This window comes from Melospiza melodia, chromosome 2 (assembly GCF_035770615.1).
Source record: "Melospiza melodia melodia isolate bMelMel2 chromosome 2, bMelMel2.pri, whole genome shotgun sequence".
Classification (NCBI taxonomy): Eukaryota; Metazoa; Chordata; class Aves; order Passeriformes; family Passerellidae; genus Melospiza; species Melospiza melodia.
The window spans coordinates 101,490,192-101,502,578 of record NC_086195.1 but is presented as its reverse complement, the minus strand read 5'-3'; positions in this window follow the sequence as shown (position 1 = coordinate 101,502,578).

Genomic DNA, 12,387 nt, shown 5'->3' with positions numbered 1-12,387 from the left:
CGTCAGCGCCGCGTTTAAAGCCGTGCGGGCTCATTTCCATCCGACACCAACACGTATTCCCGTTTAGGCAATATGCAACTTCACTGAAGATTCATGGCTGGCATTTCGTTCCCCACTCAAGCCTAGGAACACGTGTTTCAACCATCGGATTTTAAAATCATGTCTTGTTTTTTGTGAATGCCCTTCACATAACCCTAGTTTAAGGTTAAACTTCAAACTGTGCTTTTTGAATACCTGACATGTCCCTTACGCCAACCCTGTTAGGCTTCAAACTATGTTTTTGACCATCTGAAAGGAGAAGTTTAATATAAACTGCTCTCTAACAGCTTTAAAAGTACAAAACTAGCAATATTACACTTTGCTGTCTGGAAACAAATTCTTACAGATGAGGCACAACGTAGGACAAGGCAGCGTCCAACGTTGTGCATGTCCTGGTAACTTTCAGACATTTATATGAATCCTGTGGCTGTAGTAAATGAAGTGTTTCTAAGACTTGTATACTTAATTTGCATGTTTTCTTTCCGTCTGATTAAGTGAATGATAAACAGGTAATTTCAAAAGTTTTGTTTGTTTGTATTATTTTTGTTTGTTTTGCTTTGTTTTATATATATGCATTTATAAAGGGCCTGCCTTGGCAGAAGATTTGGCAGGTTAATTAGAATGGTATCACAGAGTAAAGCTCTATGTGTAAACATTTTCAGAAGCATCTCTGAATGTGTTTTAAATTTTTTAGAAAGGATGTAATTAGGTCTGAACTGCAGATGAATAAATCCAATCTCATCACCATGTTTTCTGTGCTACTGATGGTCTATGTCCTACAGTCTTTTGTCAAGTAACAATCAGTGGAAGATTACTAAAGACTATGTAATTTTAAAGAGCAATTTTTTATTTTGACTTTTCTACTATAACTAACAATTAAACAGGAAAGTCTGATAGGCTCTTGTTCCTGCTCAGATTCACTGCTTATCTGACCTACATATTGCTGCACTACTTATTTTACAGATAGTGTAAATGCACTTTTAGATCCAGACACAAAAATTATTTGATAGGTCATTTCAAGAATTCTCATTGTTATTAGATTTTAAACTTCTTTATACAAATAATTTTTATTTAGAAATTTAAAGTCAATAATAAGCGGCCAACTAATATGATCTCCAAAATGAAATTGAAATGAGAATTTGTTTAATTTAATCATAATGAAAAAATTCATAATGAAAGAATTCATAATCATAATGAAAAAAAAAGGAGTTTACAGCTGTAATAATTTTGGAATGTTTCTAATTCTTCACTGATTTTTCAGACTGAGGTAGAAATGAACTTACACCTTAACAGATGAATTTGCAGCAGAAAACTGAGTAAGCTGTTTTCAACCCAGCACAGCCCTGTTTGTGCAAGTAAGACTTCAGGCAGATATGTTTAGTAGTTTTGCTAAGTGATCATTCCTCTGCAACGCAAGTTGCATCTTCTAAAAATGACAGTTCAAGGTCTTTAGTTATTGTCCCGCAGAGCACAGAAAAGGAGGAATAAAGCATGGATTGGTAAACACCTAGAGCTAGGTATGTGAAAGACACGTTTCAGTGTCCACAGTCAGGGGCAAGAGAAGAGCAACACTCTGCACTCGAGAGAGCATTCCTGGGTTCAGGGGAAAAGGGTTAAACCTTCTGAAACTATGTGGATGCTGCAGGTTCTGAGCGGGCAAGGATCCAGGCTTTCTGAATGAATGTAGACTCAATTACTTTGAACTCTCTTGTTCTGTACATTCCTATTCGCTTACTAGTGCTGTGCCCATTAGGGGAGACAGGAGAAAACAAGAACAAATGTCAAGTCCCAGGCAGTTGGGAGCTTGGCAGTGGAGGAGCCGAGCACTGCCTGTGGGAGTGGGGTTGGGAGCAAGGGAGTTCAGCAGGGGGCCAGGATGGAGACAGGCTCTCTGGTTTCCTAACGCACCACTCCATAAGACATACCTCTTAGGAAGGGTGCTTGTGTCCCACTGTCCTGCTGGAAGTGTAGGGCCGGAGTTACAGGGACCTGCTTTGGAGGCATAGGGAAGGACTGGAAAGACGTGGACAAGTGGTTCATAATGGTGAGGTGAGGGAAAACCAAGGACCTCAGCTGAACTAAGCTAGGCTTGAAAGCCACAGGAAGATGTCTGATTATAATTTCAGGAGCTTTAAACACATCAAGAGGCCTGTTCTGATTCAGCAAATATCCACCTCATTTTTTCACGTAAATTTACTAGAGCAGTGGGCATGAACTTTGCTACTTAAAAAAGAGTAGCTGTCTGTACTTTTGGCCACTCTTTAGACTCCATCTCCCCAAGGCAAGAAATGGTTTCTCTTTTTACTTCTAACTTTCCAAAGAGCCTGCACAATCCTTTTACTTTAAGAAAGTCATTATTTTTCTCGTGCTAACTTTCCTCTGAAGACAGGATTGCACCAGCCACGAGGTACCATCCTAACTCATGACAGGCTTTGCGAATGCCACTCGCGCTATATAATCCAGCAGCACCACACCAAGGAATGCAGCAGGGTGACTTTCTGTTGAAGCCAATGTGGGAAATCATGAAATGACAGTCTATTCCTGTGCACCTTTATCTCCTGCTGGTTCAGGATTCGCTTATGGAGGTGTTTCCTTGGCTTATAAAAGGCAAGCCCAGTTCCCGTTTTCCATTTCACTGTACCAGAAATACTGTGATGGACCATATGGAGAGAGGGATATTCCTGCTGAAATAACAAATGGCACTCCTTAATTATTTCAGTCTGGCACTTGAGTAAAACCACATTTCATCTTGACTTCTTTCCCCTCTTGACATTTCAGTAGTCATCTCGCTCCACGCCTGCTCTAGTGTGCAAAGCCTTACAATCAGGAAAATACCTCTAGTTCCCTTCGGAGAACGCTTGGTTTAGAAGGATGTTCAGCAAGTGAGATTTTGTTGTGCCAACCTCCCTGTATACTGTAGAGGACAGCTGTGTCAAACCTTCCCATTTCCAGTGGAGTTCTTCAGGCTTTCTTTGCTGTTCTGCTGGGAGTGAAGTGTGCACCTTCCTGAACTAGGCTGGCATTTTTGCTGATGGAATTGAATTGGCACATCACATCAGGTAGAAACCTGCTCAACAGAGTGACTCCAGAACCGGATTTGGCAGTTTTTTAGGATATAAAGACTATAACAAATCTGCAAAAAGAAATGATTCCCTTATTCTGCAGGCTCAGGTAGAGTCACTGTTGCAAATCTTGGTACAGACTTCATAAAATGAGGGGTATATGCAAGGTTTTATTTTGCACAGTTAAAAATTAGGCAAACTTTTATAGTTGTTTAAAGTTTGCTGAGATTACTAAAAGCACGCAGATTGTACTTGTGGTTTGTTTTCATCCTTTAGCTAAACATATTTTTCTTCCACTGCAAGATGAGTAAATTAAAATAGCAGTGAAGGTTTGTGACAACTAAATAAAGGTATGTAAACTTACCCACAAACAACCTTTGAAAAAACTTTTTGCAGCAACAGGTAAAGATCCTACCATGTCTGCATTTTCTGTGTTTTGACCTGAGTCAGTCTGCATTGTACAAAGCCTAATTACTGATTAATTATATAAATCTGTCTATGCAGAGGTTTGTTCAAGTATTTTCCCTCAAGTTTAACTTGAGCATGTGTGTATACACTTGCATGCATCAGTCTGATTTGCTATTTATCAAGGCCAGTGCTGACTTGGCGGAACAGATGTTTCAAGATGGAAACTTCAACTGCTCATTACTCGAATTCTTGGATTAAGAATCATCAACCTGTCTGGAGGGAACAAGACATCTTACTCAGTAGCTGAACCCAATCTTTAGTCGGATTTTAAGAAGACTTAACTTCAGGTAAACTACCTCATATTACCCAGGTTTCAGGTACAGTTCAAATATTTTCAGCCCATCTGATGAGAAAAAATACAGAAAAATAATTTATTGTTACGAGTTTTGGTGGGTTTTTATGTCTGTATGTTCAGTGTATGTCTGAACTGGAAGCTGTTTATTACAACAGGTCTTTTTGAGAACAACAGGTCACTGACTCAGCTTTAGGAGATGAGTCTTTCCTATATTTTCATCCGTTGTCATACAGCTGCTTGGCTCTGACTTGTTGCACGGAAGGACCAGAAATGACAACGACACGCTCCTTCAGCATGTCATTTATGCACTATTAGAGCAGATGGAAATCTGTACATGTGTGGTAATGAGACAAGATTAATTGAAATGCTAATGTACTTCAAAAATAGCATTCACAGTTTTTGGCAAGGTGGTTTGCCCATTACTTGGAAGTTTAGTGGGAGCCATCACAATTCTTTACTTCCACCTCCCCTGTCCAATGCAGAGGCTGCCTGCTTTAAAAGAGCAAACGGTGTTGGCAATGCTTGTTAGCAATAGGTGGTCTTATGTGGTGTTTTAACTGCTTGAATATGCAAGACAAACCCACATTTTTTACTGCTAAAAAAAGCACTTTTTGGCTCCAGAATGTTTATGCTGAGGATCTGTTAACAAACGCTAACTGTAAAGCTGCTGTAATTGCGTATTTTGGCTGAAATCTCCTGATTAGAGAAATAACATAGTCGAGAGTGGTTTGGGTCTTGTGAAATCCTGGTCTGCCAGGTGGGAGATGGAGCCTTTACAGGCTTGGACATGGCAGAGGGGATGGTCTGGCTGGACAAGCTAGAAGGGCATTAAAGCCATGAACTGCTAGGCTAACAATCCCTAGGAGCACAATGAGGTGGGGCAGTGAATGCTCATTTGGAACTAAATCGTGATGTTGAGAGAAAAAATAATTAAGGGATGTGGTCAGAAAAAAATTCCTTCAGTTCTTCTGCAGTGTCCTTTCAAGTAGGAGAAGAAGGGATAAGCTCCTTAATCAATTTCCTGTGGGGTGCTCAGAGAAGATTCTGGAGCCCTTAGAGGCCAGTGTCTGCAGGGTACAGTGTGCTGCTGACTGTGATCCTGGAGAAGCACAGAGGCCCTGAAAGAGAGCTTTGGCTATCCAGAGGAGCTAAGGAGCCTGTGTGGTTATGTTCCCTGTGGGACCTGAGCTGCCCCATTCAGAGAAGAGTTGAAACCTAAATTTCAGTGTGCCATGGGGCTCTACCCTTAGGGCTGTGGCAGGAGAGTTCATGCTATTAGTGCTAATGTCTGCATAATTCCTGAAACTAAGCCATATCTGTACTCAGTCCTGCATCTAGGGTAGGCAAATTTTGCATTAGACAAAGCTGAAATAAACTGTAGGCTGAGTGAGGTGAGTGCAGTCCTGGAAGTCTACAGTCCCATGGCAGTCAAAATACCTCTTCCTCAAAAGAACAACCCTTTGCCTTCTGCCTCTTTAGAGGGCATTTTGTAAAGCAGTTATAATTATAGACACAACAGCTGGGAGAAGAACTAGTAACAGCAAATATAACTTTGATGGCAGTTATTATGGAAAAATAACATGGAGAAAGAAAGATGCCTAAGAAGTCAATGACCTGCATTAAAAAAAAAAAAATTAAAAAAGGTCCATGAAATGTATTAAGAACTCTAACAATTGTCTGTTTTTAGATAAATGATGCAGAATTGTTGAAAAGCAGAAAGAAAAAAACCATGCTAGATATTTCTGTGCTGCATTTGGGGAAAGAGAAGGCAAGATATTTGTATCATATAATGACAAAATACTTTACGTTTCAACAGTAATTCAAGAGCATATTAAACCAGCTACTGTTGATGGTCTTAGCTGAGCATGTCTGGAAAACTTCATGCCAGGAATTTTAAAAGACATGGTCAGCAAACTTTCAGGATTGATATTCAGTAATTGTTTGATTAGACATGTTCCAGAATTCTTTTAAGAAAGCTAGAGTTAGAACCAATACCTAGAAATGTAAATTAAATGATGAAACTAATTATGAATTTCACCACTGTGACATTAATTTGAGCAGCTTAATGTGAACAGTCAGTATGTGAATCTATTAAAATAGATAGCATTATTTATTCCACTCTGTATACACTAATGAAAACCAATATTTTGCTGCATTACCTTTGGATAAAGTTGGTCGCAAAATATAACAGAGTTTAGGAAGAGCACATTTTTGCAAAGCATATCGCCAGATTCTGCTCAACATTTTTGACTGAAATTCCTAACTGCCAAGTCTCAACTTTTTTTCAAATGGAATATTGCCAGGCTGGTGTATAAGGTCTCATGTGGGAGCACTGATTGGTTTTTTACAACAAGCTGTTTGCCTTCCTAAAAGAAAACATAATAGTTGATCAATTTTATTGAGATTAAGTGTGGGGGAAAAATAAATAGTGAAGGTGGGAAACCTGTCTACTGAAACAACAATTCCCTAGATTCTTTGGTATGTGGGATGCTTCTGAACTATACATCTTTCAGCAGAGATACAAATGAAGAAGGTTCGTGAAAAGGTTCATAGATTAATTATGTCTAGTTAGCTAGATTCCTCAGATGGCCAGAAAAGATGTGAATCTTAGGTGTCCAGACATCCAAGGTGAACCTTGCAGAGCTGTTATACCCAGAGGATTCTTTCACTGAAGTGCTCAGTCATTTTCAGCATCCACAGCTCAAGTTGGGGTGCAGTCAGTCCCTCACACTTCAGCTGCTGAGCCTGCATGCACTTGCAGTGTCTATTGGAATATTGGTTGTGTAGCCAGAGGAGAGAGCTGCGCCTCAAGATGGAGGCAGACACGGCTTCCTTTGGAGCACCTGAATTCTGGATGGACATGCAGCAAACTGAGGTGCTCATTTTAAGAATGCAATTTTCAGTCTTTCCTACTTATGACCCTCTTCCTTATGCCTCCTTTTATTTTTGTTAAACCCCCCCCCAAAAAACAAAACAGACAAAAGCTTGTATAATTAATTAAAACTTGGCACCAGCAAACTTGTTTTTTGAGTTACATTTTGAGGAGTCCCTGTAGTTCAAGAGCACAAGCTCACAAGCTGTTTAAAAGGACTTTTACAGCACACACTTATAACTTACATGCAGTATGGATGCCTAGTTAGAGCAGAAACTGAAAATGGATTCTTTGAGCTATCATATAAAGATCTGCCGAGGCTGGGGTTGAGTGAGTGGAGTTAAATCTAGACAATTTCAATCTTGATTAGACTCCCATGGTGGAGTTGCTTCACTATCATTGTTTGTGGTCTGATGGATCTTTCTTGTTAGTATTTGTGAATCACTCAGATGCAGCTTACAGAGCTGATGGCATGTGCAGCATGCTCAGGAATTCCCAATTAAAGTAACCAAGTAATGCAGTTTTGTTGCTCCATTTCCATGATCTGTGTCAAGAAGCCACCCAAGTTCCAAGGGGGAGAAAGAACTAGGTGGCATCTCCTGTCTATCCAAACAGTCTGCCCTTTGGGAGGAAAACCCCCAACAATTGGAAGGAACCAGCCTTTCTGCAATTAGAAACAGCTGCTTCAGCAGCAAAAGCAGGATTTTCAGCTAGTCAGAGGATATTAATATTACCACAGGATTCTCACTTAATAATAAGGGTAATAACACAGATGACCATTACCATTTTAAAAAACACCCTGGTAACTCAATTGACATGTTTTGAATAGAAGTTTAGGAATGAACAAGTAATTTCAAAAAACTAATTTCAATAGCAAGTACTGATTGATTTTCTATGCATCTGCCTCACTAAGTGAGGTTTGACCTCACTTAATGTGTGAAGACACATGAAACATCTTTCCATATGTGAGCTGGCTAACTGGATGTCACTTTTCAGGAGGGATAAAAGCAAAGTAGGGATTACAAAAACATACCTCGGGCTGCAGTACAAGGGTGAGTCAGGAGTTGGAAAGGTGCTTCCCAAGAAAACTTACAAAGGTGTGCTTGATTTTTCATGCCAGTCACTCCATAGAAGAGGATTTACAGTACACACTTAACATTTTGTGATAAAAATGTTTGAAATTGTGATCATCAAAACTCCAGAAATCAGAGAATGTGTCTGAACTCACTACTGAAGCTAAAAACTCATCAGAATTTATGTTTTGTTTAGTGGCCATCACAAGTTGATCAGTAAGAAAGATGAATGAATCAAAGGTGGCAACCTCAGAGACTTCAGTCCTCCCGTATGAGAAAGCTGATCAGCCTTGATAAAATGTGGCTGCACGTGAGTCCTGTCTCCTGTTCACTTGGGGGCTTACAGAATTGGTGACAGCACTCATCCTGCTGGATGAGGAAACATTGTGTTTCTAACTGCACAGGGTAATGAAAGGCACAGCTGCGTCCTCTTTCAAGGTTTCCATTTGCCTCATGAGGAACTCAGTCCATCAAGGAAGCAACTGCCTCCACACAGTTTTGTTTAGTTCCATTTACTCTAGGTAAGGCATAGCCAGAAAATGACAGATTTGCCAACACTGCAACAATCTAGAAATAAGATGATAGGTGAAAAATGACAGTGGCTATTGCTGATAGCTTAAATGTCTGTTCACAGTAGGGACTTGGAAGTGACATACATCTATCAGAATGCTGGCACACAAAAATATCTCTCTTCTCAAATGAATCACATAAATTGTCCATTTAAAAAGTCAAATCAAATGTTACAGAAGAGGAAATATCCAATGACACAGGAGAGTATTACCTACCTCACCCTAGTTTTGCTAACTACACTATTCCCAGGAGCTGCAGATGCATTCAAAGTCCTTTAGAATGTTTTTAATTTCTCAGTCATATATTAGGTAATAGATTATGGTAAATAATATTCAACATAGTTAAACAGTTAGTTAATACAATGTTACTTCCCCCCCCTCATTATTTCTTGTCATTTTGAAAATATTTAGAACCCGATTAACAGAAATAAATAATTTTTTTGGGTGAAAAACATGAAATTGTTTGTTGACATATTGGTACTCATAGCTTCAGCTTCAAGTGTCAGATTATTTTCTACATGCTGGAAAAGCATGCAAACAAAATATACAATATTCAATACAGATTTATTCTGCACCTAGAATAAGGATATGAATTTATTTAGGTAATAAAGGATGTTTTTCAAAATGAGTCATTTAATTTACTTTATTTAATCATATGTTACAACCTGCTTAGCTAATTTCCCCTAATATCTCTCTAAAAGTTTTTTCCATAATTTGTTTTTGAAAATGCTTTTTGAATTATTAAAAAAGAAAATAAATAAAAAAGAAATGCTTTCAGAACAAGAGACCAATATAAAAACCTTTCTCCATTTTAATGATGCTTTGCTAATTTTTCTTTTTCTAACTAGAACAGCTCTAGACTAAAAAAAAAAAATGTTTTTGGATGTTCACATTTGAGCTGTAAGTAGTACTCTCGTTGGGTGACTTAATGGAAGTTTGGAGTATGGCTGTTGTTTGTGGTGTGGAAAGCTGCTGCTCGTGGAGGTACAGCTCATCTCAGACGCGTTCACCTGACCGGTTCCCAACGTGCTTACTTGGGCTGCGGAGCCCGCTTACGCACGAGCTGGGGCTAATGGGGCAAGTGGGATGAGGCAAGACTCTAACAGGATGTCTTAATCCCTGTGCTGCCTGAAAGATATAAATACGATAAAGGAGAGGAAAAGTTGATTCAATCTTTTAACAGAACAAGGCTTCATTCTCTCTAGATTGTATATTGATAGCTTTGTAGATTAACAAAGCTTCTTCTAGTGATTAGAAAAACTTTGTTTCTGTGCACTTCAAGAGTAGAGCCTAATGATTCATAAATCTGGCACATGGTATCAGGTACAAATCACCGTAAGATATGACACAACTACATGTAATGTGGAAAAAATATCTGCATTTTAGTGCACAGGAGAAACAAACTAGTATTAAAACAAGCATTTAGTCAGGATCAGGATAAACATCTTGTTCTGTGTGTTTTAAAGTGTTTTCACATGCAGTATTACAGTTTTTCAGATTCTGAGTTATGCGTTCAGACTTCACTGACAAATTAAAGAAGTAAAAGTGGAAGGGACAAAGAAATTACCTCTTTTCCTTTTGCTTCATGTTCATGGTTTCCTTTTGCTTCACAGGCCAGACCATGTGAATAGAACAGGTTGCAAATGCACAAACTGTCTTTCATCAATACCATCTGCATCCATCACAGCTGTTTTAAATCTTAGGTTAAAACAACTATTTGAAGACAGTGAAATTCACCTATGAGATGATTAATCATAATAGGTTAGACCAGCTTGGTCCACTATGTTCTATCAACAGAAGCATTTTGCAATGATCCATTGCAGCACTTCCAATCCAGGTGACGTTATTTATAGTATGTAGCAGTGGCAATAAACTTTCCTGGTTTCTAATTTAGGAATATCAAAACCAGCTCTATGTTTTTTATCCCAAGGACACTGTGGTACTATTAAACTAGTCTCATGTTAGTGTTTTCTCAAAAATATCACACTGAGACACAAGGTGATGCAATGCCCACTTCCCTCTGCTCTGAATACAGGAGTGAAAACAGTGCTCACAGAAAGCTAAGTAATAACCAAACAGCCAAAGAAGCCACACTGAATTATACAACTTAAGGAATTCCCCTCTACAATTAGTTGAACGCTAAAACATTGTCTTTTTTTAATATCCACCCTCTATCAAATGCTATAGCCCTAATTTGTGTTATTGGACTAAATGCACCTAGCTGGCAACATACAGCTGAAAAGTTCTACGCTTTGCAAAGTCAAGTGTTCAAGTAGTCACAGTATTCATACTCTAGTATTTGCCAAAAGTTCCTTACTATTTAACAGAGTCAGGTGCTAAAGAACAGGATAAATAAAATCTAGAAAACCGGTATTTTTAAAGTAGACATCAGAAAATGAAGAAGGAAGAGGTGTATATTAAGTTCAGTATTGTAACTGTACTGAGGAGCTTTATGCAGTCTGTAGAAGGTGCCTCAAGCCAAGAGACTGGAAACTCTGAATGTTGTCTCAGCAGTTTCTTTCCAAAGCCGAAGGTCACTCCTTTCTTCAGGAATGCTCCTATTATCATCTTACCCAAAAGGAACTTCTGTGAACATATTAAATCATATCCATCAGCTGAGGAAAATGGTACATACTCAGTTTCCTATGGAAGCACTATAACAGTTATAAAGCTATAAAGCTGTTAAGCCAATAACCTTCTCAGGTTTATTCAGATGCAGTTCCAGTTTTTGCTCCAATAAATCCATGTTCAGGATCACACTTGCTCCTATTCCAAACCCAACAACTGGTATTTCTTAAGAGTGAAGCAATGTTAGAGCTGTCATCTTTTTGTGTAGAGCAGGTCTTTGTGGTGTTGTGACTAGGACAAGACAAGGTGATTCTTGAGAATCCCAGCACATCCCTGCTTTTGGTACCTCCATGGCTCAGGGGTACCCAACCAGGAGAACCTTATCTTTAACATCTTTATATTTTCAGAAATTACATAGAACAGATAAGAACACAGAAAACTTCTTACATGAAAGAATAACAGCAAACAAAGCTGAGAAGGTGGATCAGGGAACCCTGTTTCCAGAAACATCCAGTGCTTATCAAAGATACTGTATATTTTTATGAAAATCAGGACTGTCATTTAAATAAGTAAATGTGGTGCCTGTCATGAATCTGAAAATTCTTGGAGCCAGTACAGTAGATTAGACAAGTCCATGAAGATGATGTATATATATTTAAAATATATAAATAAAGTATATATATTTAAAATATAAATATAATAAAATTTAAATAAAACATATTATATTAGATTATATTATGTTGTATTAATTATAAAGAAATATATTTTAAAATAAAATTAATTTCAATATACTTTGTTGGAATGTAACTCATTAACAGAAGCACCTTAAAACATGGATGTTCACAGAAAAATATTTTGCTTTGTGTTAAAAATAATCAAACACAAAAAAATTAAATTTTAATGTTAAAAATGTATATGTATTTATATACATTATTTCAGTTTACAGTTACAAAATAATAATAGTGTATTATGAAAATTTCTTGATATTGCTGCAGCTGCAAACATAACTTTATATAGTTTGTTTCTTTGTAATTTAACATAGTTTAATGGATTGAAACCATTAACATAGTTTAATGGATTGAAAATACTCTGTACTTGTTTTTAAATCACTCATCTATCTCAGAGTTACTATCATGGTGTAAATCTATTTGACAAAGGTTTCAGCCTGCCCAGATGTGGAATGGTGCGTCAGAATGAAAAACCACTATATTTCATAGGATTGGGTATTTGGCTTTCTTGGACAAGAGATCTAATCAGCTCACTCAGGTTTCCCTAAGGGAGGTTTCAGACAGTCTCCATTGTGTAGGAGGGCAGCCTGGCTGTGCACTGAGATTAGCCTGCAGAGATTTCACGGGGTTGAGAAAGAAAGGTAAGCTCCCTCCTGCTGCTGGTAAACACTGTTATTGTTCTCCATTCCTTGCTGAATGGCACAAATGCAGTT